Below are 23028 nucleotides of genomic sequence, written 5' to 3'. Positions count from 1 at the left end.
AGGATTAAGATAATCATTTCCAAAAACAAAATGATTCCCACAAGATCAATACAAGTCTTCGGGGAATGTCCACTAAGAGCACATCAGAGTATTCACCAGGACAGGAGGTCAGGCATTGACTTATGCTCTGCTCACAAAGTGAAACAGCCAATCACATGACAGAAAAAAAACGCATCTTCTGGTGTGAATGAAGCAAGGAGGTGAAAGCTAAGGAAAATCCATTGAATGCAGAAAACTGCATGTTTCTTCCTTCAATTATGATGCAGTAATGTCTACAAAAATGAATAAACAAACCAACAGGAACCCTGGACATGTGGTTTTACTCAGAGCACCTGTGGGTGCGGCTGATGTGTCAGTGTCTCGCCGCTGTGGTTATGGTCAAACCAAATATGTAATGGCAACGAAAACAGAAAAATTACTACAAGTAAGAGGAAAAATATGACACAAGATTTTCATGTTTTTCTACCGTCAAAGATCTACATTTCATCGGAGACTCACTGAGTAAATGTACTGCAACCGCTGAAGATTTCATTCATGTGACGCATGCAGCACAAAGTGAGGAGAAAGCATGGACATCTGACCCTTATTTAACAGATGGAATACCCCTCTTATTTGTAGCTGTGAGGCTTGAGTCAGTATAAAACCCACCAATTATGTAATGCTTCCGGTAGAGATCTGAATCACTGTTATTCGATGTAGCAGAGCATTTTATTTCTAATTTTAGCGAGTTAGTAAGATTGATTGACGCTAGACCCACAGAAAACACCACAATAGGTGGTTCATCAGAACAATACAACCTGAACATTCAAAATTTGTATTTAATTTTCATAAAACATCCTTATTCAGTGCATGATTCTCAATGATTCACAACCAACCCCTGCCCATTAAGTGGCTACATTGCAAGTAAAAATAACATCGACAAACAAAAGACTTAATAAAGTTACATTCTTAAGAGTAGCTGTGCAAAACTCACTCTTTTGACAAAAAACATTATATAACTCTTTTAAACAATAAGTGTATATTTCAGAGAAAACAATTGAAGGTGCACATTGAAGTGTAAATGCAGCAAAGCGTTGTCAGTGCAGTGCGAGGAATTGGCTGAGTCATGATAAGAGCACAGTGCGACAGACTTCCCTAATGGGGCAAAGAGTCGTGTATTAAAGCCTCAAAGCTCAGCCCTTTCTTAAGCCGCGTTGATCCTCGGATGGTGATGTGTGCGCCCACTGGGTGGATGATGCACCTGGGTGTCGACAGCAACCGCCCAACAGGTGTCTTCAACGCCTTCCTGAGACAAACCTCAGACGAAACTCATAATGACAACCTGAAAAAAGTGCTTGTCTCCCTTTTACGTCTTTTATATCACATATCACAACATTCTTTAGGTTGGCTTATGGGCTGTGGCTTAAAAAAAATAAAAAAACGCAATATTCTCACTGAAATGCATGAAAGTAGACAACAGAATAATGCGGATATGGAAACGTAGAGTAACCCAGACTGAAATACAACAAAAAATATGCTTCATTTTTTAGACGCATGGTTCAAACATGGCAACACGTTAAAATACAAACGAAATTTAAAAAATATACACATACATTTCCATCTAACTCAGTAACTCAGTCTGTTATTCCTGCACAATTTAACCACTGTCTCCTCGCGGCTGAGTGGTAGCAGTAACTGTTTTTGTTGTTCTTGCGGTTGTTGGTGTTGTTGTTGGTGCTGGAGTTGGGGGTGGGGGTGGAGGTGTTGCAGGAGCTGGTGGCCACAAACCAGGAAATGGCCAGGCGGGGAAGTAAGGCCACTTAAGTACCGGATGACGATTGCCTCTCTGCAGCAATATGATACAACAAGGGTAAAATGTTTTAAAATAAGGTTTTGCAATAATTTTATTACAATTAAAAACGTTAGAATTAATCAGATTCTTACCTCATTACTGTCAGACTCGCTGCTATAATGATTAGATTTCCGTCTTACCTCATTACTGTCTGAATCACTACTGCTATGACAGTTCTGCAAAAAAACATTCAATTAAAAGCTGGTTTGGTTTTCTTAGTAGGTGAATCGCATGAAGACGGTGGCAGAAGAACACGTTTTAACGGTGGGTACTTACAGCAACTGGGTAATTGATCAAGGAGAAAGCCACCAGGAGAAAAAACATCATCTTGCAAAGCGTAATTCAGATCCCTCGGTAGTGCGCCACGGTAGAGAGCCAAACAAAGAAGGCAATAATCAGACTGCGTTCACTTCCCTCAGACTGAGACTAGGACAGAGTGTTTAAGAACACTCCATTAGCTTTTAAGCAGCCCCGCTGTGATCACAATGCTCCCGCACTTTAAAGGTGTGGTACTTCATGTCAGATGTGGTCAGTCTCTCAGCAGCCTCCGGAAACTAAACCGACAGGCGTGAACGCAATTTCATTACGTGTTTGTTGTAACATTGAAGCTTCACATCCTGTCTTTTAATCCCCGTTGACTTACAATATTTTCTTACACATGCTGTGCTGATTTAACCCCTAAGCTCAATTTGTACAGCAGATCACACAAACTTACACACACACAAACACACAAGTCACCTCCTTTTGTTTAAAGAAAATCTTTGAATGTAAATCAAATGCAGAATAGGAAAATGCCATTATTATGAAAATAATTGAAATTATATGCTGTCTGCGCTTGCGAAAGAGTGATATCTGTTGCCTAGCGCTATATTTGCATCTGGAAAAAAATACTTGCTCAATAGTTTTCCAAATACTGTAATCATCTTGTTTACTCGGGGTGGACCTCTTCATTAAATTCATGACAATTTATGAACTGTTGCAAGAGAAGTTTTATTTCCCAATGAGGGGCAACCGCGGAAAGGTCTGCACTATGGATAAAATGTCATGGAAACAATTGGAATATTATATGCATTGTTAACAGTGATTGGCTTAAGAGGAGAGAAGAAACCACAAAGCAACATTGTAAATCAACATGACAAGATATTATTATAGCAACTGCAGACTATAACATACAAAAGATGAGTTTTATTACCTTCAAGCTCCACATGTGCAGCCATGCTACGCAGAAAAGCACTGAACTAAAATTATTTTTTTTATAGGGAATCATCAAATTAAATTAGAGGGCAATTTGTATAAATCAAATTTGACTTCTTTTCTTCTTACCAGGTAGATATTTTTGCTCTTGAATTACCCTGACCTAAATAGTTTCAATGTATTCCTAGTTTAACTTTTGAGAGGAAGAATTAAATTGTTATCCAGGTCTTTTTATATTTATTAAAGAGTCGTCACTCTTGCTCTCGGGGAAAAAATGTTTCTTTCCGCAAGGAACCCATGAATATTCTTTTGATGGCATTTTTTTCTTGTTGTAAAATTTTTGAGAATAGTGTAAATCTTATGAGAAACTCATTCAAGTTGAATGCCATAAACCATGTAAAAGGAGAGTAAGTGGTAATGTTATCGTAATGTTATAGCTACTACTTAGTGAGTATGTTAAGCTGAACCCCAAAGTTGCAGTAAATTTAAGTTTGTCTGCATCGAAGGTGCCACCAATTATTAGTTTCATCATTTTCTAATAGACTGCAACCACAGGAGTGGCCCCTAGATGGCCTTTAGAATGCAAGTTTAGGGCACTTTGTGCATTGAGAGAACCACATGTCACCATCTGGGTTGCATTGGCATATTTAAAAAAAAAAGCAAGAATGAACAAATCAATTATTGTCTCTAGGCCATTCATGTTTATTGCATCAGCGTCTACACGTCTTTACACTTGGCAAACGGGAAAAGGTTTGTTGGTCGCATTCTGCAGCCTCACCGCTGGCTGCCAAAAAAATGCTGCAGACAGGACCTTAAATACCTCAATTCAGAAATAAGAGATATTCAATTGGTTATACCTCTAATTCAAATGGAAATATCAACTTCGGCATAGTCAAAGAACATATTACCAGTGATTTTAAGAAGCTTCCGTCTCCACTGTTCAGTATTCCATAATCAACCTCTATATTTAAAAGGTTGTGATAAAATATAAAACCAATCTCATCGTCAAAAAAACGACATCAAATAGACGTTGCAGAAAGACTGCGGCCTGGAATGTCTGTGCCTAATTCTAATAATAAATTGGAAATGTCAAGATGGGAAGTCAAGGTCTTAGAGCTTTATTGGGTTAACAAAGTAGTTTATTATGTTAATTAACTCTAAAAAAAGATAAGGAAGTGATTCAAAAGGAAACTTCAGGCAGCAATAATAAGAAAGGAAATTAGAGTTGATTAGGTAAACAAAAGTTTTTGTTTTTAGTATTTTATTTCCTTATTGTAAATGTTGTTCCCTCTCAGGGAACTCAAGCTGCGTAAAAACGCTGTGGGAACGCCTCTGCGTGACCTCGTCATGAAGCACGTGTCAGATCGAACCAATGGCGAGCTGGTACGTCATAGGCGGGCAACGCCGCGACCAGGACCTATAAAGGGACCCGAAAGGCAGGACCATTCATCTCTGTGCCTTCATCTAGTGCGTGTGAAGTTTTTCCACTTAGTAATGGCTGAGCAGTTTGTCCAGTGTGTCCCCCCGCGTTTCATTACGGGCAGTAACTCGCACGCCTTGTGTGTTGTCTGCCTGTGTGTTGTCTGCACAGCTAGCCCTCGAGGGGGCTAGCTGTGCAGACTGTGAGCGCCTGTAATGGCACTCCCGTCTCTCCCGTCGAGCCCTCTTCGCTGAGGACGGCTCAATAAGGCGCGCTCCCCACCGGCTCCGGTCCAGCTCGTGCTGAGGCAGAGCGCCGGATGTGTTCATTGGGATCACAAATGGATCTCATGGAGGATTCCGGGATGGCTGAGGACTTTCCCGGCCCTTCGCCGCGAGACCCACGTGCTCGTTTCCGGCGTCGGAGGCACGCTCGGCAGCTTCCTCCACCCCGGACGAGACGCCGCTCTCACGTTCCTCCAGCTCCGAGGAGATGGACGTGGTGAGCGTAGAGGCAGCGGAGGCTGACGTTGAGGCGCCTCATTCCCCCGCTGCCGCCAAAGAACTGCTGGAGGTCCTCACCCGAGCCGCTGACAGGTTTCATATCAGCTGGCCGGCGGGTAAACAGCAGCCTCCTGCTTCCGATAAGCTGCATGAACGGTTTCTGCCTTCCCGTAGAGTACCTCTTTCTTCCCGGACGTCCACGCTGAGGTGCTTACTTTCATATTCCCATCCTTCCACGACTTACCAATACCGGGCTCTTCCGTTCGGCCTAGCCCTCTCACCCCGTATGTTTACAAAATGCGTGGACGCTGCTCTGGCACCATTGAACTACATAGACGACTGGTTGATTCTAACGCCATCCGAGCGGCTGGCGGCCCAACATCAAGGTGTTGGTCTTACCGAGGCAGACCTGTTTGCCTTCAAAGAGACCGCTCACTGTCCTTGCGCATCCTGCACTGCAGGTGCAGGCATGGCCGAGGTCATGTCTGTACGCCTTTTCCCCGGTTGCTCTGCTCCCAGGGGTTCTGGAGAAGGTCCGTCAGGACGGTGGTAGTAGCCCCGCTCTGGCCGGCCCTAGTATGGTTCGCGGACCATTTGTCACTCCTCGCAGGTCCTCCGTTGGAGACTCCCATCAGGGTGGACCTGCTGTCTCAGGCGTCGGGGTCCATCGTTTACCCTCGCCTTGAGCTATGGAAACCATCGGCGTGGCCCTCGAGGGGACCCGCCTCTTAGGACCGAGATCGTGGAGACCATCCTCCACTCCAGAGCCCCCGCCACGAGGAAGGCGTATGCCGGTAGATGGAGGCTCTTTGCCACTTGGTGTGGGCAACGACAGCTGGACCCAGTTAACTGCCCAGTCGGTTCAGTACTAGAGTTCCTGCAGGAGCGTTTTGCCACAGGTTTATCCCCGTCCACCATCAAGGTATATGTGGCGGCCCTGTCGGCAACCCATGCCCCACTAGATGGGCGTTCTCTGGGGAGACACCCACTGGTATCCCGCTTCCTTCGTGGCACCCTGAGGCTAAGGTGTTAGATAATTTAAAAAGAGAAGGAGCGAACGAGGCACGTGTTCAAAAATTGGAAGCCTGGATGGGGACGTCTGGAAGAATTCAGCCAAACAACTTCTCTCGTTCTGGTAGATTTATTCGTCAGATCACAGGTCAAGTATAAGCGCTGCGTTTGCAAAGGCAGGAGCAATTCCTATTGGCCCTAAGCTGGCGTAGGGGAGGATCTTCCACCCCCTGCATCTAAAGATCCGGTCACATTCAATGTCCAGAACTCCTGACTTAAGTAAACAATGAACAGAGTGTTTATGTTGGATAGTGGTGTGAATTTCCCCCCTAATCTGGCACATCTGCTGGTTGACTCGCTGACATTGCTTCCTCAGTCAGGACAGAAACTGATCTTCTTATCAATACACCCAGAGAAACTTCTGTTCGTCCGTGTCGGTCCCAACTCTTTAAATCATGTCCAGACAGCAAACCCCCATCCTGTCAAACTGTCTCGGCCTTGCTCGGCACATCCTGCTTGGTCTCTGACTTTGAAATCTTCAGCAAAACAGGGCAAAGATTCTCTAACTCAGCATTACGAAGAAGCTTTTGATTATCAGAGGCCAGCAGCCAGCACTAGAGTTCCGTCCTGGGCCATTGTACTAGAGGGTCTCTCCGGTGCTCCCTTCGAGGCCATGGCAGAGGGCGCAGTGAAGTATGTGGCTCTTAAGACCCTCTTCCTCCTTGCTATTTCGTCCCTCAAAAGAGTTGGAGATATGCAAGCCCTCTTCGTGGCCCCATCGTGCTTGGAATTTGCACCCGGTATGGTGAAGGCGTTCTTACTACCTTCCCCCGGCTATATTCCTAAGGTCCCGTCCGCTACGGTCGGGCCTATTGTGCTGCAGGCTTTCTGTCCTCCCCCGTTCCAGACGTCGGACCAGGCGAAGCTTAACCTCCTCTGCCCAGTCAGAGCCCTAGACCTGTACGTCCGCAGGACCGCCCTGTGTAGGCTCTCCAAACAGCTGTTTGTGTGCTTCGGGCCTCCCAATACTGGCGGACCGGTGACTAAGCAGAGGATGAGCAAGTGGGTGTTTGAGGCCATCACACTTGCTTATGAATCGGCCGGTCAGCAAGCACCTTTGGCTGTCCGCGCCCATTTTACCAGGGGTATGGCGGCTCATAAAGCCCTTTTGTCGGGAAAAGTATCGCTACACGACGTTTGCATGGCGGCAGGCGGGTCCTCTCCCCACACGTTCGTGAGATTTTATCGCCTAGACCTTAACTCTACGCCTGGAGCGCAGGTGCTCTCGTCTGAGTGCATGTAACTGTAGTTCCCTGAAGGGAACTCAAGCTGCGTAAACTTGCCATACTCCCGGCTTGGCACTTGATTCGGCCTTTCAGAGATGATGAGGTCCTGCCTTTCGGGTCCCTTTATAGCGTCCTGGTCCCGGCGTCGCCCGCCTATGACGTACCAGCTCTCCATTGGTTAGATTTCACACGTGCTTCATGACGGCGTTCCCACAGTGTTTTTACACAGCGTCTTGTTAACTTCAGGGAACTACGGTTACATACGTAACCGGAGACGTTCTTTGATTGTATGTTTCTGTTCACCAATATTGATCATGTTACATTTTAGGTCAATGTTTTGCCCTGACCCCAGAAAGAATAGTGTCCACTATAGCAGTGTTGTGCCTGAAAGCGTTCATTGAACGATAGTTCATGAACTCGTTCATATTTTGGGCGAACGTGAACTGAACGTACTGTATTAATGCCCGATGAACGTTACTGTGAACTCGTTCATTCTGGTCTCTATGAACGGCACGTTCTTTCAGGTTATCATCGTTTAAATAGGGTGCCAGATTTATATAGAAAACACACCGTAAACGCGCCTTAATAAGTACCGGAAAAACACCCAATCTGGCAACACCAGCCACCAGTGTCGCGCTGCGCATGCGTCATCAAAAAAAAAAGAAATGGATGGAGGCGACAGCTGCGAGGCGGTGTATAATAATTTAAATGAGTTTTATGAAGTTACTGACAAGGTCGGTGAGGATGGGAGGAATCTGACCTTTCTTTGCAAACATTTGCACCTTAATGATAACTGTTGTGTTTTTATTCCTTATTTATAAAATACAGCATGTGTTTGAGAATGTACTGTAGGGGTGAACGCTGCAGCTGCTGCTAGTGTGGAGTGAATGGACAGCAACATTAAAGCAATAATGGGGAAATGCTGTTCCCTCAATGCTAATGTAAACACTGGTTGGATAATAGAGGTGTGTATCATAGAACGTCTTATACAGTGTTGTGCCTTAACGCGTTCATTGAACTCGTTCATATTTTGAGCGAACGTGAACTGAACGTACTGTATTAATGCCCGATGAACGTTACTGTGAACTCGTTCATTCTGGTGTCTATGAACGGCGCGTTCTTTCAGGTTAACGTTGTTCAATGGGATGCCAGATTTCTATAGAAAACGCACCCTAAACTGGGAATGAAGTTGGGAAAGTTCATGGGAAAGTTCACTTTCTACATGAACTAGTTCAACGTTCAGTTCACAAATTTTATAATGAACTAGTTCAGTTCATAGTTCAAACTTCAAAATCTTTGAACTTAGTTCACAATTCGAACTAGTTCAGTTATTTTTTTTCCATAAGTTGCTGCGAGCTATTATTTTTCTAAATCATTGCCACAGCCCATATAGAACCACAGACAGCAATTATTTTATCAGTTTTAACACTGAAGCTTTGCATCAGATTTAATCTTCATATCCAATTTTGAATCCTTATCCAACTAGGGTTTACATTAGCATTGAGGGGACAGCATTTCCCCATTGTTGCTTTAATGTTGCTGTATATTCACTCCACACTAGCAGCACACACACATGCTGCTTGAATGGTCTTGTTTAAATAAGGAATAAAAACACAACAGTTATCATTAAGGTGCAAATGTTTGCAAAGAAAGGTCAGATTTGTCCCATCCTCACCGACCTTGTCAGTAACTTCATATAACTCATTTAAATTATACGCCGCCTCCATGCATTTCTTTTTTTTTGATGACGCATGCGCGGTGTTGCCAGATTGGGTGTTTCCGCTACTTATTAAGGCGAGTTTAGGGTGCGTTTTCTATAGAAATCTGGCATCCCATTGAACAACGTTAACCTGAAAGAACGCGCCGTTCATAGACACCAGAATGAACGAGTTCACAGTAACGTTCATCGGGCATTAATACAGTACGTTCAGTTCACGTTCGCTCAAAATATGAACGAGTTCAATGAACGCGTTAAGGCACAACACTGTATAAGACGTTCTATGATACACACCTCTATAAACAGTTGTATTCATTTTTCTCATGAGGATTTTAAGAAAAGCAAAACAATTATGTTGATTATTTTAAAGAATGAGTTTTATTCAGCAGATTTCACAGAGAATAAACACAATTAAAGAATAATTCATGTGAAAACTCTGTGGTTGAGACATTGTCCAACCGAGCTGATATGCAGACTAAAGCTCTTTAGCTTAGCTTGTTCTTGCAGGTGTATTAGTTGCTGCAGTAGTTGTAGCTGCAGTTGTGGTTGTTGCAGGAGTGGTGGCAGGAGTGGTAAATCGTTGGCTGAGGAGGTTCAGAAGGAGCTGGAGCAACTGTTGCTGAAAAAGCTGGTTGACTACTGGTGTGGAAACCTTTCAGAAAATCACAAGTATTCTCTGTCAATAAACAGCAGTAGAGTTTATATGAATTTTTACAGTAATTCCCCCTCAGGAGCGTTGAATAACGTATTGTAGAAGGGTTAAATACTCACCTCATTGGAATTTGAGTTAGAGTTAGAACCGGAGTCAGACCGAGCAAGTCGTTTGTGCTCCATGTCCCACTGTAGAAAACCCACATGTTCAATTTTTGCTTCATTATGTTGTCACAAAAGTCATGGTGTCAGCATACGAGAGCGGTGGTATTGATATTTAGTAGGAGATTGATACACTTACAGGCTGAGCCAGAACGACGCTCAGGAGGCATCCCAGCACCAATACTTCTTTCAGCATGATTACAGTGATCTCTTCTGACAAAAAGAAAGTCACAAAGACTTGTTCAGATAACTAGCTTTTATTCCAAAATATCAGCAAACTCACCATTGCCTAACAGAGGAAATACAGAAACATGAGATTCATAATATTACCTTCAAGTCTTCACAACTTCAGCCGACTGTCTTGCAGATGATGGAGGAGGTTTTTGTTGCTCTGAAGGTTGAGATGTTCTTATATGTAGTCCAAGGACCGGTATTCATCTCATTTGCCAACAGTATTGTTGGGAAATGCAAATATTAGGAAATCTTCAATCTCCACCTTTCAAGGTGTGGCTACAGATCAGAAATGGAAACAACACCTACTTCTTATGAAATTGTGCTCTCATCCATTTCATTAATCATGTGTTTAATCTTAGTTACAACCGGAAAAATTGATGATATATATATATATATAAATGTATACGGTATGCGGTATATACGGTCCAAATGCATCCCTGTCACACCTCAGCTGAGATGCCCAAACAATCAGCATTCATTGTTGAATACAGTCGTGATCATGGGACTGGTGGTCAAAAATCTTCAACCTTTGGTTGAAAATCCTTTACCAATGGGTTTATTGAACGGTAGGTTGGGAAAAACGGGAGGTTTTACCAATGTAGGATGGGCTGTAAGCAAGCCTGTGGCTGGGAGAGAATGGTGAAACTTGTTGTCCCATCTAATTATGAAAATGTCCTTTTCACTCACGTGGAGCAGATGTTTCACAGAGCTCATCAAAGAATGAAAGGAGGCACTTTGTTGAAATAGCCTTTTGATCCATTACATTTTCATGTTTTTAGGTGAAGAACAACATGGAAATTTGAAGACTAATTTGCAACAATTTGCCTTTTTATGGTTGTTGATTATGTGTTGAGCTGTTTGTTTCCTGATTCCTGATTGAAATGGAGTTGTGATTTGGTAGACTGAGTGAGAAAAGAATATGGAAACTTGTGATCATTTATTGTCTATTTTTTTAAGAAATGAAGAGTGAGCTAATGAATATATTTGGAATAGAATTTCATCAATTCTGTTTTTTTTGTACATGGGAACCACCTAACATTACTAACAGGTGAAACAGGGTGGTGAAAACCATGAGAGAAGTAATTGTTAGTTAATTCTTCAACAAAGAACGTTGAAATGGTCAACAAAATAAATTAAATTGGAAAACAATGTAGTCAATGTAATAATTACGATTAATTAATTACAATGTGAATTAAGATTAATAATTACACAAAAAATAACACATTAAACATTTTTTACGCATTTTTACACTTATTTTTTTTCACCGCGGAACGTTTCTCACTGGATGAGTTTCGGCGGACCGATTATACTGGAGCATCAACTAGCGTTCATGACTTCAGACAACAACAAACCACAGTGAACATGAACGAAGAAGCTGACGAGACCGTGTCGGTTGGCCCCGTGAATGGGACATTTTATTATAATAAACACACGGATGGAAGCGTCGATAAGAGCATGGTTGTGTGCAAGCTGTGCAACAAGGAATTCACATCGAGCCTCAAGTATCACCTCAACGCAAAACAATTAGCAGCTAGCGTGGACGTTAGCCCGACCCGAGTACAAGGACCCACACCCAACCCACACTGCACCAGATGACTAGTTTAAGGACCAGGGTAACTAAGTCCACGTATGAAAAAATAACCAATGTTCTGAATGTACTTGAAAGTATTGGTCTACTTAAAAAAAACCTAGTTTACAGAAGGTCTACTTACCTATAGGCTACCTGAATTTCTGAAAGTACTATATTTCTAAATATGCTATTGCTACACTGGAATTGGTTGAACAAAAATAAAAATCCATGTGGAAAAAAATGACATCTCACTGTTCTCAGGTCAAATATTTGTATGTATAATATATGTGATTAATTTCGATTAATTAATTACAAAGCCTCTAATTAATTAGATTAATATTTTTAATCGAGTCCCGGCCCGAGTTACTTCACGATTGACATTCATTTGAGGGGGGTAACCGGGGTGATAACTGATGAAAATGGTCAATATAATAATGCTGATGATTCACATGTTTTTGATGGGAAATCTGTACACAGTGTCAATAATGTTAATTATTACAAGAACAAACATATTTGGTCAAGGACTTGCATTCATGAAGTTTATTTGTTAAATGCCACAGAGAATGAGGTGATATTTTTCAACATTCAGACATTCAGACATTAGTAGCTGTAGCAGGTTATCTTTGCCCGAGGAGCGCCAAGAGGGAAAGAATGCTCTGGATCAGTTGTTGGTTGGCTGTAAGTTGGGTTGTTGTGGTAGACTGGGTGGTGGCCGTAGACCGGGTGGTGGTTATCTTCAAATTAATCAGAGGGATTGTGAGCACAGAGCAGAGACATGTTGAGGGATTTTGCAGTAATCCGCATGGACAACAATTAAATGTTGAATAATGTATTGTAGGAGGTTTAGATAGTACTCACCTCATTGGAATTTGAGTTAGAGTTGGAGCCGGAGTTTGACCGAGCAAGTCGTTTGTGCTCCATGTCCGCCTGTAGAAAACACACAAGTTCAATATTTGCTTCATTATGCTCTCACAATAAAAGTCATGGTGTCAGCATACAAGAGCAGTGGTATTTATATTTAGTAGGAGATTGTTCCACTTACAGGCTGAGCCAGAACGAGGCTCAGGAGGCATCCCAGCACCAATACTTCTTTCAGCATGATTACAGTGATCTCTTCTGACAAAAATAAAATAGTAAAGACTCTATTGGATGAACAGCTTTTATTCCAAAATACCAGCAAACTCACCATCAACCTCAAAAAGAAAATACAGAAACATGAGATTCATAATATTACCTTCAAGTCTTCACAACTTCAGCAGACTGTCTTGCAGATGATGGAGGAGGTTTTTGTTGCTCTGAATGTTGAGATGTTCTTATATACAGTCCAAGGACTGGATTTCATCTCATTGGCCAACAGAATTGTTGGGAAATGCAGATATTAGGAAATCTTTCAGCTCCACCTTTCAAGGTGTGGCTACAGATCATATGAGACGGTGCTCTATTGACAATTTTTCATTTCTTCACAATTTTGAGTTCATAAAATTGTTCATTATTTCCCATTATTTTATATTCCTGTCACCCTCAAAAGCAACTCAGTAAAGCAGAATATGTACATCAAATATAAATTATTAGCATATAATATGTATTGTATATATGTCAATCGTCTCTTTTATTGGTGATAAAATCTGTGCTCCAGAATGTCATCCGCCTGTCAGCCTTGACGAGAACATTTGGGGCAAAACAAATGTTACCCCAGTCTCAGTCTATTCAAGGAAGCTGAATGGCAAAATTGTACCTCAAACATTTGTTTATTTAATCAGCAATTGGCTGTGCAATTGGACATGCTGGAAAACATATTTCGGGAAGATATCATATTTTAACGTTCCGTGCCAATAAGGAGCCAAGTTTATGATGAATTGGGTTTATTCTGCTTCTCACCAACCAAACACAGGTCTTCCAACACACCCGACCCCCAACATTCGCGCCCAAAACCCCGGAAGGGGCGGCACCCCAACCCTGGCCCAAGCAACACTAACAGTAACAGAACCACATACATTTTGGAACTTCAGACACACTACAATATTTTACAAATACTGCTGGGTACAAATATATATATATATATTGAATTTTGAATAATTGAATCTTATTGATTCTTCTTTTGGTGGGGGGGGGGGGTCAAGGAGCGGTGCTCCAGGCGCGTTGCCCCATTGCCCTCTATTGCCGAGCCTCCACGGAGCTAAAACTGTTTTGAAAAAACTTTGCAAAATGCATCACATTTTTTTCTTCGTTTTGTATGTAGTAAATCGAATAGTAAATCGAAATGCAAAATAAAACTAATCGGGATCCAGTGACACAACTCAAAACTGAACCTATTGTCAGGATCCGGGTGTCTCTCTCTTCCCCTCTGCCATATTCATTCACTGACACACTCATTTGCCCATTAGTCTCACCTTAGCGCACACACCCACTTCTCGCATAGCCTTTCCAACCACCTGCCGCTCATTTCAATCAGTGCCCGCGCCGTTTGCTGTTACACCTGTTTCTCGTCATGTCTAATCCCCCTGTCTATATCTTGCATGTGTTCCCTTTGTGTCTTGTCGGATTATTGTTGTATGTCTAGCCCTTGTCCTGTCCAGCAGCCTCAAAACCACTTTTGTTTTGCGCACAGCCAAGCGCTGCTCGTCCGGTCTCCAGCATCGTGCCGCGGTGAGCTGCATCCTACGGGCTCCTATCGAGCTTCCCTCTTCAAGGAGGAGATTCCCCTGCACAGAGGATTATTTTTTGTTCTGCCTTTCGCCTAGCTGGTCTCCTAGAGAATGAATTTTTGTTCTATTTTTGTCCCATCAAGCTCTTCTCGCTGTTTCTGTTGAACATTAAAACCATTATTTTTTTTTACTTCGCTCTGCGCGTGGATCTTTTGCCGCCCGATACCGTGACCCCTATTCACTAAAGGGATGTACAGTATAGGTACTCTTATTAACTTCCCACCTGGATCTCCTCTCTTGCAATTCACCAGCAATTCACAGGAATCCTCACTAAATGGATTCCATGGTTGCTGTGTCATAGGAATGAACCCAAACACAGGACACTGACCGGTTGGTGAAGTCTTAAAGTTCATTGTGAGACCAGGCTGGAATCAGTTGAGGTTACAAAACACAAAGAAACCTCACCACATTGTTTCCAAATAGTAATTGACACTGGATTTTTCAAAAGTCGAGGTTGAAATAATGCAATACTGATTAGGTGATGAGGCAGGTGAGTAGACTGAAAGGATCAATGATGCGATTAATGTGTGTTTAGGGCTGGGAGGCAAGAGCCAAACCACACCCACACAATGACACACACACACACAGAAATAGAAACAGAAGAACCACCAGATCGGAAAATGTCAGGCTGATATTATCAACTCATTAGTTTTAGGCTGATATTCTTATACAGAGACAGTTACAACCAATGAATGAATACTTATTGACAGGCTTTCCTTTGGCATTTACTCACACAAATAGCAATTTGTTAAAAGATGGTTAAGTAGTTGTCACGAAATGACCAGGAGACTGACTGGAGTTAGTGGAAGTTAGTTTATTTAACAAAAGGATCCGGCAGAGCAGAACTTTAATAGATAAGAAGGTTATTCGATGAGTGCTCTCAGGTTTATCCAAGGTTTATAAAGGTGGTGACTGATGAGGTGCAGGTGGTGAACTGGTGACATGGCGTAATGACGTGCAGGTGCGTGTAATCAGTACTGTGGCGATAGTGATTGGCAGAGAGGTTGGGTGATAAGGAATGTGAATGAGTGGGTGGAGTGAGTGTCAGTGAAGGTGGGACCCTGACAGTAGTAACCTCACAAAAGGGTTGCACCAAAACAATGGCAATAAATAATTATGTTTGTATGTATCAAAAGAGCCTTTATATAACGAAAGGTTCGATCACCTCTACATTTTGACTAATAATTAACCTAACCATGAAAAAGACGTTAAAAGATTTAAAATAGAAATAAATGTGCAGTATAATTTAAGAATTTCTTTAATGATTCTGAATTGCGGAAACAGTAAATTACAAGGCAGCATCAAACAGAAAAGTCTCTAATCTGGATTTAAAGGAGCTGAGGGTCTCAGCAGATGTTGTTCCAGATATGTGGAGCAGAAAAACTAAACGCTGCTTCTCCATGTTTAGTTCTGACTCTGGGAACCGAAAGTAAACCAGTTCCACACGACCTGAGGGTTCATGCGGGTCATAACGTATCAGCAGATCAGAAATGTACGTTGGCCTGACCCATTCAGGGCTTTATAAACTAACAGCAGGATTTTAAGGTCAATTCTTTGTAACAAAGACGGATGGAATCGGTATAAAGTCAAGTGATTGATCCTTTACAAAAGACGGGGATCAAGTTCAGCTCCTAATTCAACAAGAATAAGAAACAAAGAAAAGAGCTTCTGTCCTTGAACCAAATAATTAGGACAGTACAGAAATAGCAGCCACTGAGGGTGTCTAAATTTGTGGTTACTTTTAACAGACTCAGTCATCAATCTTCTGTCATTGTGGGATTTTACTTTTTATCAATGGTCGGAACCATGTACAAAAAGAGTCCGACACTGACGTGAGTTGGGAATAGGGGAAGCGTGCATGTCTTTATTTATTCATCAATCTATAAGACGTTCTATTATACACACCTCTATAAACAGTTGTATTAATTTTTCTAATGAGGATTTTAAGAAAAGCAAAATAATCGTGTTGATTATTTCAAAGAATGAGTTTTATTCAGCAGATTACACAGAGAATAAACACAATTAAAGAATAATTCGTGAAAACTCTGTGGTTGAGACATTGTCCAACCGAGCTGATATGCAGACTAAAGCTCTTTAGCTTAGCTTGTTCTTGCAGGTGTATTAGTTGCTGCAGTAGTTGTAGCTGCAGTTGTGGTTGTTGCAGGAGTGGTGGCAGGAGTGGTCAATCGTTGGCTGAGGAGGTTCAGAAGGAGCTGGAGCAACTGTTGCTGAAAAAGCTGGTTGACTACTGGTGTGGAAACCTTTCAGAAAATCACAAGTATTCACTGTCAATAAACAGCAGAGGGGTTTCTATGGATTTTTACAGTAATTCTCCCTCAGGAGCGTTGAATAACGTATTGTAGAAGGGTTAAATACTCACCTCATTGGAATTTGAGTTAGAGTTAGAACCGGAGTCAGACCGAGCAAGTCGTTTGTGCTCCATGTCCCACTGTAGAAAACCCACATGTTCAATATTTGCTTCATTATGTTGTCACAAAAGTCATGGTGTCAGCATACGAGAGCAGTGGTATTGATATTTAGTAGGAGATTGATACACTTACAGGCTGAGCCAGAACGAGGCTCAGGAGGCATCCCAGCACCAATACTTCTTTCAGCATGATTACAGTGATCTCTGACAAAAAGAAAGTCACAAAGACTTGTTCAGATAACTAGCTTTTATTCCAAAATATCAGCAAACTCACCATTAACCTAACAGAGAAAATACAGAAACATGAGATTCATAATATTACCTTCAAGTCTTCACAACTTCAGCCGACTGTCTTGCAGATGATGGAGGAGGTTTTTGTTGCTCTGAATGTTGAGATGTTCTTATATACAGTCAAAGGACCGGATTTCATCTCATTTGCCAACAGTATTGTTGGGAAATGCAGATATTAGGAAATCTTTCATCTCCACCTTTCAAGGTGTGGCTACAGATCAGAAACGGAAACAACACCTAGTTCTTATGAAATGGTGCTCTCATCCATTTCATTAATCATGTGTTTAATCTTAGTTACAACCGGTAAAATTGATGTTATATATATATATACATAAATACGGTATAAATTCAAAACCATTGATTCAGTTGTTGTTTCCAACATTACAGCAACATTTTGTTTCCCAGATTACTGACATTTGTGTCCAAAAATGAACACTTGTTAACATTACAATACTCATCACTGTGGTCTTTAATGAAAATAGCGACACATTGAAATTAAGTCACTTCTTTAATGCTTTGATTAGTTCCACCTCAGCAAATTTCAGGGAAATCTATCAAATGTGCGGCAATGTGCGTCCAGGTTTTTTTATTGACTAAATCCAAAGGCTCAAAATTAAACTGAAGCCATTCCAGTAATACAATACAACATGTACATATTCACTAAAGGGATGTTCAGTATAGCTACTATTATTAATAGCACAACTTCATGTCCTCTCTTGCATTTCACCTGGGATCAAATCTTTGTGGCGTACTTCATGCATCCCTGTCACCCCTCAGCTGAGATGTCCAAACAATCAGCATTCATTGTTGAATACAGTTGTGATCATGTGACTGGTGGTCAAAAATCTTCAATTTTTATGTTGAAAATCCTTTATCAATGGGTTTATTGAACGGTAGGTAGGGAAAAAGGGGATGTTTTACCAGTGTAGGATGGGCTGTAAGCAAGTCTGTGGCTGGGAGAGAATGGTGAAACTTGTTGTCCCATCTAATTATGAAAATGTCCTTTTCACTCACGTGGAGCAGATGTCTCACAGAGCTCATCAAAGAATGAAAGGAGGCACTTTGTTGAAATAGCCTTTTGATGCATTACATTTTCATGTTTTTAGGTGAAGAACAACATGGAAATTTGAAGAATAATTTGCAACAATTTGCCTTTTATGGTTGTTGATTATGTGTTGAGCTGTTTGTTTGAAATGGAGTTGTGATGTAGGTAGACTGAGTGAGAAAAAAATCTTGAATATTGAAACTTGTGATCATTTAGTGTCTATTTTTTTAAGAAATGAAGAGTGAGCTAATGAATATATTTGGAATAGAATTTCATCAATTCTGTTTTTTTTGTACATGGGAACCACCTAACATTACTAACAGGTGAAACAGGGTGGTGAAAACCATGAGAGAAGTAATTGTTAGTTAATTCTTCAACAAAGAACGTTGCTATGGTCAACAAAATATATTAAATTGGAAAACAAAGTAGTCTCTTGTGTTACTTCACGATTGACATTCATTTGAGGGGGGTAACCGGGGTGATAACTGATGAAAATGGTCAATATAATAATTCACATGTTTTTGATGGGAAATCTGTACACAGTGTCAATAATGTCAATTATTAAAAGAACAAACTTATTTGGTCAAGGACTTGCATTCATGAAGTTTATTTGTTAAATGCCACAGAGAATGAGGGGAGGATTTTCAACACTAAGACATTAGTAGCTGTAGCAGGTTATCTTTGCCCGAGGAGCGCCAAGAGGGAAAGAATGCTCTGGATCAGTTGTTGGTTGGCTGTAAGTTGGGTTGTTGTGGTAGACTGGGTGGTGGCCGTAGACCGGGTGGTGGTTATCTTCAAATTAATCAGAGGGATTGTGAGCACAGAGCAGAGACATGTTGAGGGATTTTGCAGTAATCCGCATGGACAACAATTAAATGTTGAATAATGTATTGTAGGAGGTTTAGATAGTACTCACCTCATTGGAATTTGAGTTAGAGTTGGAGCCGGAGTTTGACCGAGCAAGTCGTTTGTGCTCCATGTCCGCCTGTAGAAAACACACAAGTTCAATATTTGCTTCATTATGCTGTCACAATAAAAGTCTTGGTGTCAGCATACAAGAGCAGTGGTATTGATATTTAGTAGGAGATTGATACACTTACAGGCTGAGCCAGAACGAGGCTCAGGAGGCATCCCAGCACCAATACTTCTTTCAGCATGATTACAGTGATCTCTTCTGACAAAAATAAAATAGTAAAGACTCTATTGGATGAACAGCTATTATTCCAAAATACCAGCAAACTCACCATCAACCTCACAGAGAAAATACAGAAACATAACATTCATAATATTACCTTCAAGTCTTCACAACTTCAGCAGACTGTCTTGCAGATGATGGAGGAGGTTTTTGTTGCCCTGAAGGTTGGGATGTTCTTATATAGAGTCCAAGGATCGGATTTCATCTCATTGGCCAACAGTATTGTTGGGAAATGCAAATATTAGGAAATCTTTCATCTCCACCTTTCAAGGTGTGGCTACAGATCAGAAATGGAAACAAAACCTAGTTCTTATGAAATGGTGCTCTCATCCATTTCATTAATCATGTGTTTGATCTTAGTTACAACCGGTAAAATTGATGTTATATATATACACATAAATACGGTATATATTCAAAACTATTCATTCAGTTATTGTTACCAACATTTAGCTTAAATCAAAAAGGGAAAAACATCCAAAACAGAGAAATAAATCCAAACATTACAGCAACAATTTGTTTCCCAGATTACTGACATTTGTGTCCAAAAACGAACACTTGTTAACATTACAATACTCATCACTGTGGTCTTTATTCATGCCAAATTAATGAAAATAGCGACACATGGAAATTAAGTCACTTCTTTAATGCTTTGATTAATTCCACCTCAGAGAATTTCAGGGAAATCTATCAAATGTGGGGCAATGTGCGTCAAGGTTTTTTTATTGACTAAATCCAAAGGCTCCAAATGAAACTGAAGCCATTCCAGTAATACAATACAACATGTACATATTCACTAAAGGGATGTTGAGTATAGCTACTATTATTAATGGCACAACTTCATGTCCTCTCTTGCAATTCACCTGGGATAAAATATTTGTGGCGTACTTCATGCATCCCTGTCACCCCTCAGCTGAGATGTCCAAACAATCAGCATTCATTGTTGAATACAGTTGTGATCATGTGACTGGTGGTCAATCAATGGGTTTATTGAACGGTAGGTAGGGGAAAGGGAAAGGTTTTACCATTGTAAGATGGGCTGTAAGCAAGTCTGTGGCTGGGAGAGAATGGTGAAACTTGTTGTCCCATCTAATTATGAAAATGTCCTTTTCACTCACGTGGAGCAGGTGTTTCACAGAGCTCATCAAAGAATGAAAGGAGTCACCTTGTTAATTAAACAAGTTTATCCATTACATTTTCTTATCTATTTTTATTCAAAAAGCAATGTAAAAAAAATGGAAGACTAATTTGCAATAATTTTACCTTTTATGATTGTTGAAAATACATTGATCTGTTTATATGAAATAGAGTAATGGATCAAAGTTGTGACGGTGGGAGAATTTGATTTTAGAAATTAATTAATGAATACTAAAACTTATCATCAGTTAGTGTCTTTTTTGTTGAAGTAATGAAAATTGAGCTAAGGATTAGAATTAGAATAGAATTTCATCACTCTTGTTTTTTTGTACATGGAAACAACCTAAGAATAACTGATGGCTCAAAATGAAAATATTTGAAATATTCTTAGATATTGGCGAGAAAACCATTAAAGAGAGGTAATTGTTAGATAATTCTTCAACAAAGAACGTTACAATGGTCAACAAAATACATTAAATTGGGAGAACAAATTACTCTCTTGTGTTTCTTCATGATTGATATTCATTTAAGGTGCTTGTCAGGAAGATAACTAATGATGATGGTTTCATAATAGTGATGATAATTCACATTTTGAGTACTCTGTACACAGTGTCAATAATGTCAAAAAGAAGAACAAACTTATTTGGTCAAGGACTTGCATTCATGAAGTTTATTTGTTAAATGCCAAAGAGAATGAGGGGATGTTTTTCAACACTCAGACATTAGTAGCTGTAGCAGGTTATCTTTGCCCGAGGAGCGCCAAGAGGGAAAGAATGCTCTGGATCAGTTGTTGGTTGGCTGTAAGTTGGGTTGTTGTTGTAGACTGGGTGGTGGCCGTCGACCGGGTGGTGGTTATCTTTAAATTAATCAGAGGGATTTATTGTGAGTAAACAGCAGAGACATGTTGAGGGATTTTGCAGTAATCTGCATTGAAAACAATAAAGTGTTGAATAATGTATTGTAGGAGGTTTAGCATGTACTCACCTCATGGGAATTTGAGTTGGAGTTGGACTTAGACCGAGCAAGTCGCTCGTGCTCCATGTCCGCCTGTAGAAAACCCACATGTTCAATATTTCCCTCATTATGCTCTCACAATAAAAGTCTTGGTATCAGCATACGAGAGCAGTGGTATTGATATTTAGTAGGAGATTGTTCCACTTACAGGCTGAGCCAGAACGAGGCTCAGGAGGCATCCCAGCACCAATACTTCTTTCAGCATGATTACAGTGATCTCTGACAAAAAAATAGTGACAAAGACTCAGATAATCAGCTTTTCCAAAATATTAGTTGAATCTCCACCAACCGTACACTAAAAATACAGAAACAAATCATTTTTATTATTACCTTCAAATCTCCCAAACTGTCTTGCAGATGGTGGAGGAGGTTGTTGTTGCTCTGAATGTTTAAATGTTCTTATATACAGTCAAAGGATCTCATCTCATTGGCCACATTATTGTTGGTAAATTACAAATATTAGGAAATTTCCTTTCAAGGAGTGGCTACGGATCAGAGACTTAATTTCAATGTGTCGCTATTTTCATTCATTTGGCATGAATAAAGACCACAGTGATGAGTATTGTAATGTTAACAAGTGTTCGTTTTTGGACACAAATGTCAGTAATCTGGGAAACAAATTGTTGCTGTAATGTTTGGATTTATCTATCTGTTTTGGATGTTCTTTGTCTTTTTGTATTAAGCTAAAAGTTAGAAACAACAACTGAATCAATGGTTTTGAATTTATACCGTATATATTTATATATATATCATCAATTTTACCGGTTGTAACTAAGATCAAACACATGATTAATGAAATGGATGAGAGCACCATTTCATAAGAACTAGGTGTTGTTTCCATTTCTGATCTGTAGCCACACCTTGAAAGGTGGAGCTGGAAGATTTCCTAATATCTGCATTTCCCAACAATACTGTTGGCAAATGAGATGAAATCCGGTCCTTAGACTGTATATAAGAACATCCCAACCTTCAGGGCAACAAAAACCTCCTCCATCATCTGCAAGACAGTCTGCTGAAGTTGTGAAGACTTGAAGGTAATATTATGAATCTCATGTTTCTGTATTTTCTCTGTGAGGTTGATGGTGAGTTTGCTGGTATTTTGGAATAATAGCTGTTCATCTAGAAGAGTCTTTACTATTTTATTTTTGTCAGAAGAGATCACTGTAATCATGCTGAAAGAAGTATTGGTGCTGGGATGCCTCCTGAGCCTCGTTCTGGCTCAGCCTGTAAGTGGAACAATCTCCTACTAAATATAAATACCACTGCTTTCGTATGCTGACACCATGACTTTTATTGTGACAGCATAATGAAGCAAATATTGAACATGTGTGTTTTCTACAGGCGGACATGGAGCACAAACGAATTGCTCGCTCTAAACACGGCTCTAGACGCGGCTCAAATTCCCATGAGGTGAGTACATGCTAATCCTCCTACAATACATTATTCAACACTCTTCAGGAGGAATTACTGTAAAATCCATACAAACCCCTCTGCTGTTTATTGACAGTGAATACTTGTGATTTTCTGAAAGGTTTCCACACCAGTAGTCAACCAGCTTTTTCAGCAACAGTTGCTCCAGGTCCTTCTGAACCTCCTCAGCCAACAATTGACCACTCCTGCCACAACTCCTGCAACAA

At 40.7% G+C, this 23028-nt stretch overlaps 3 long non-coding RNA genes across 3 annotated transcripts; all 3 read right to left on the bottom strand.

Moving 5' to 3' along the window:
* Positions 1–1699: 1699 nt before the first annotated feature.
* On the bottom strand, positions 1700–2230 carry LOC119218298 (uncharacterized). The gene is made up of 3 exons (XR_005120369.1): positions 2108–2230; positions 1924–2007; positions 1700–1825 (listed from the first exon to the last, which is right to left on the bottom strand). It is a non-coding gene; the product is annotated as an uncharacterized LOC119218298 (long non-coding RNA).
* A 7262-nt stretch (positions 2231–9492) lies between these two features.
* On the bottom strand, positions 9493–10198 carry LOC134132687 (uncharacterized). The gene is made up of 4 exons (XR_009956863.1): positions 10106–10198; positions 9915–9988; positions 9734–9802; positions 9493–9614 (listed from the first exon to the last, which is right to left on the bottom strand). It is a non-coding gene; the product is annotated as an uncharacterized LOC134132687 (long non-coding RNA).
* A 6035-nt stretch (positions 10199–16233) lies between these two features.
* On the bottom strand, positions 16234–17082 carry LOC119218297 (uncharacterized). Its single transcript, XR_005120368.2, has 4 exons — positions 17035–17082; positions 16846–16916; positions 16665–16733; positions 16234–16545 (listed from the first exon to the last, which is right to left on the bottom strand). It is a non-coding gene; the product is annotated as an uncharacterized LOC119218297 (long non-coding RNA).
* Between the last annotated feature and the right edge of the window lie 5946 nt (positions 17083–23028).

Source organism: Pungitius pungitius, chromosome 9, assembly GCF_949316345.1.
Source record: "Pungitius pungitius chromosome 9, fPunPun2.1, whole genome shotgun sequence".
NCBI lineage: Eukaryota > Metazoa > Chordata > Actinopteri > Perciformes > Gasterosteidae > Pungitius > Pungitius pungitius.
This window is presented reverse-complemented; position numbering and strand designations above follow the sequence as displayed.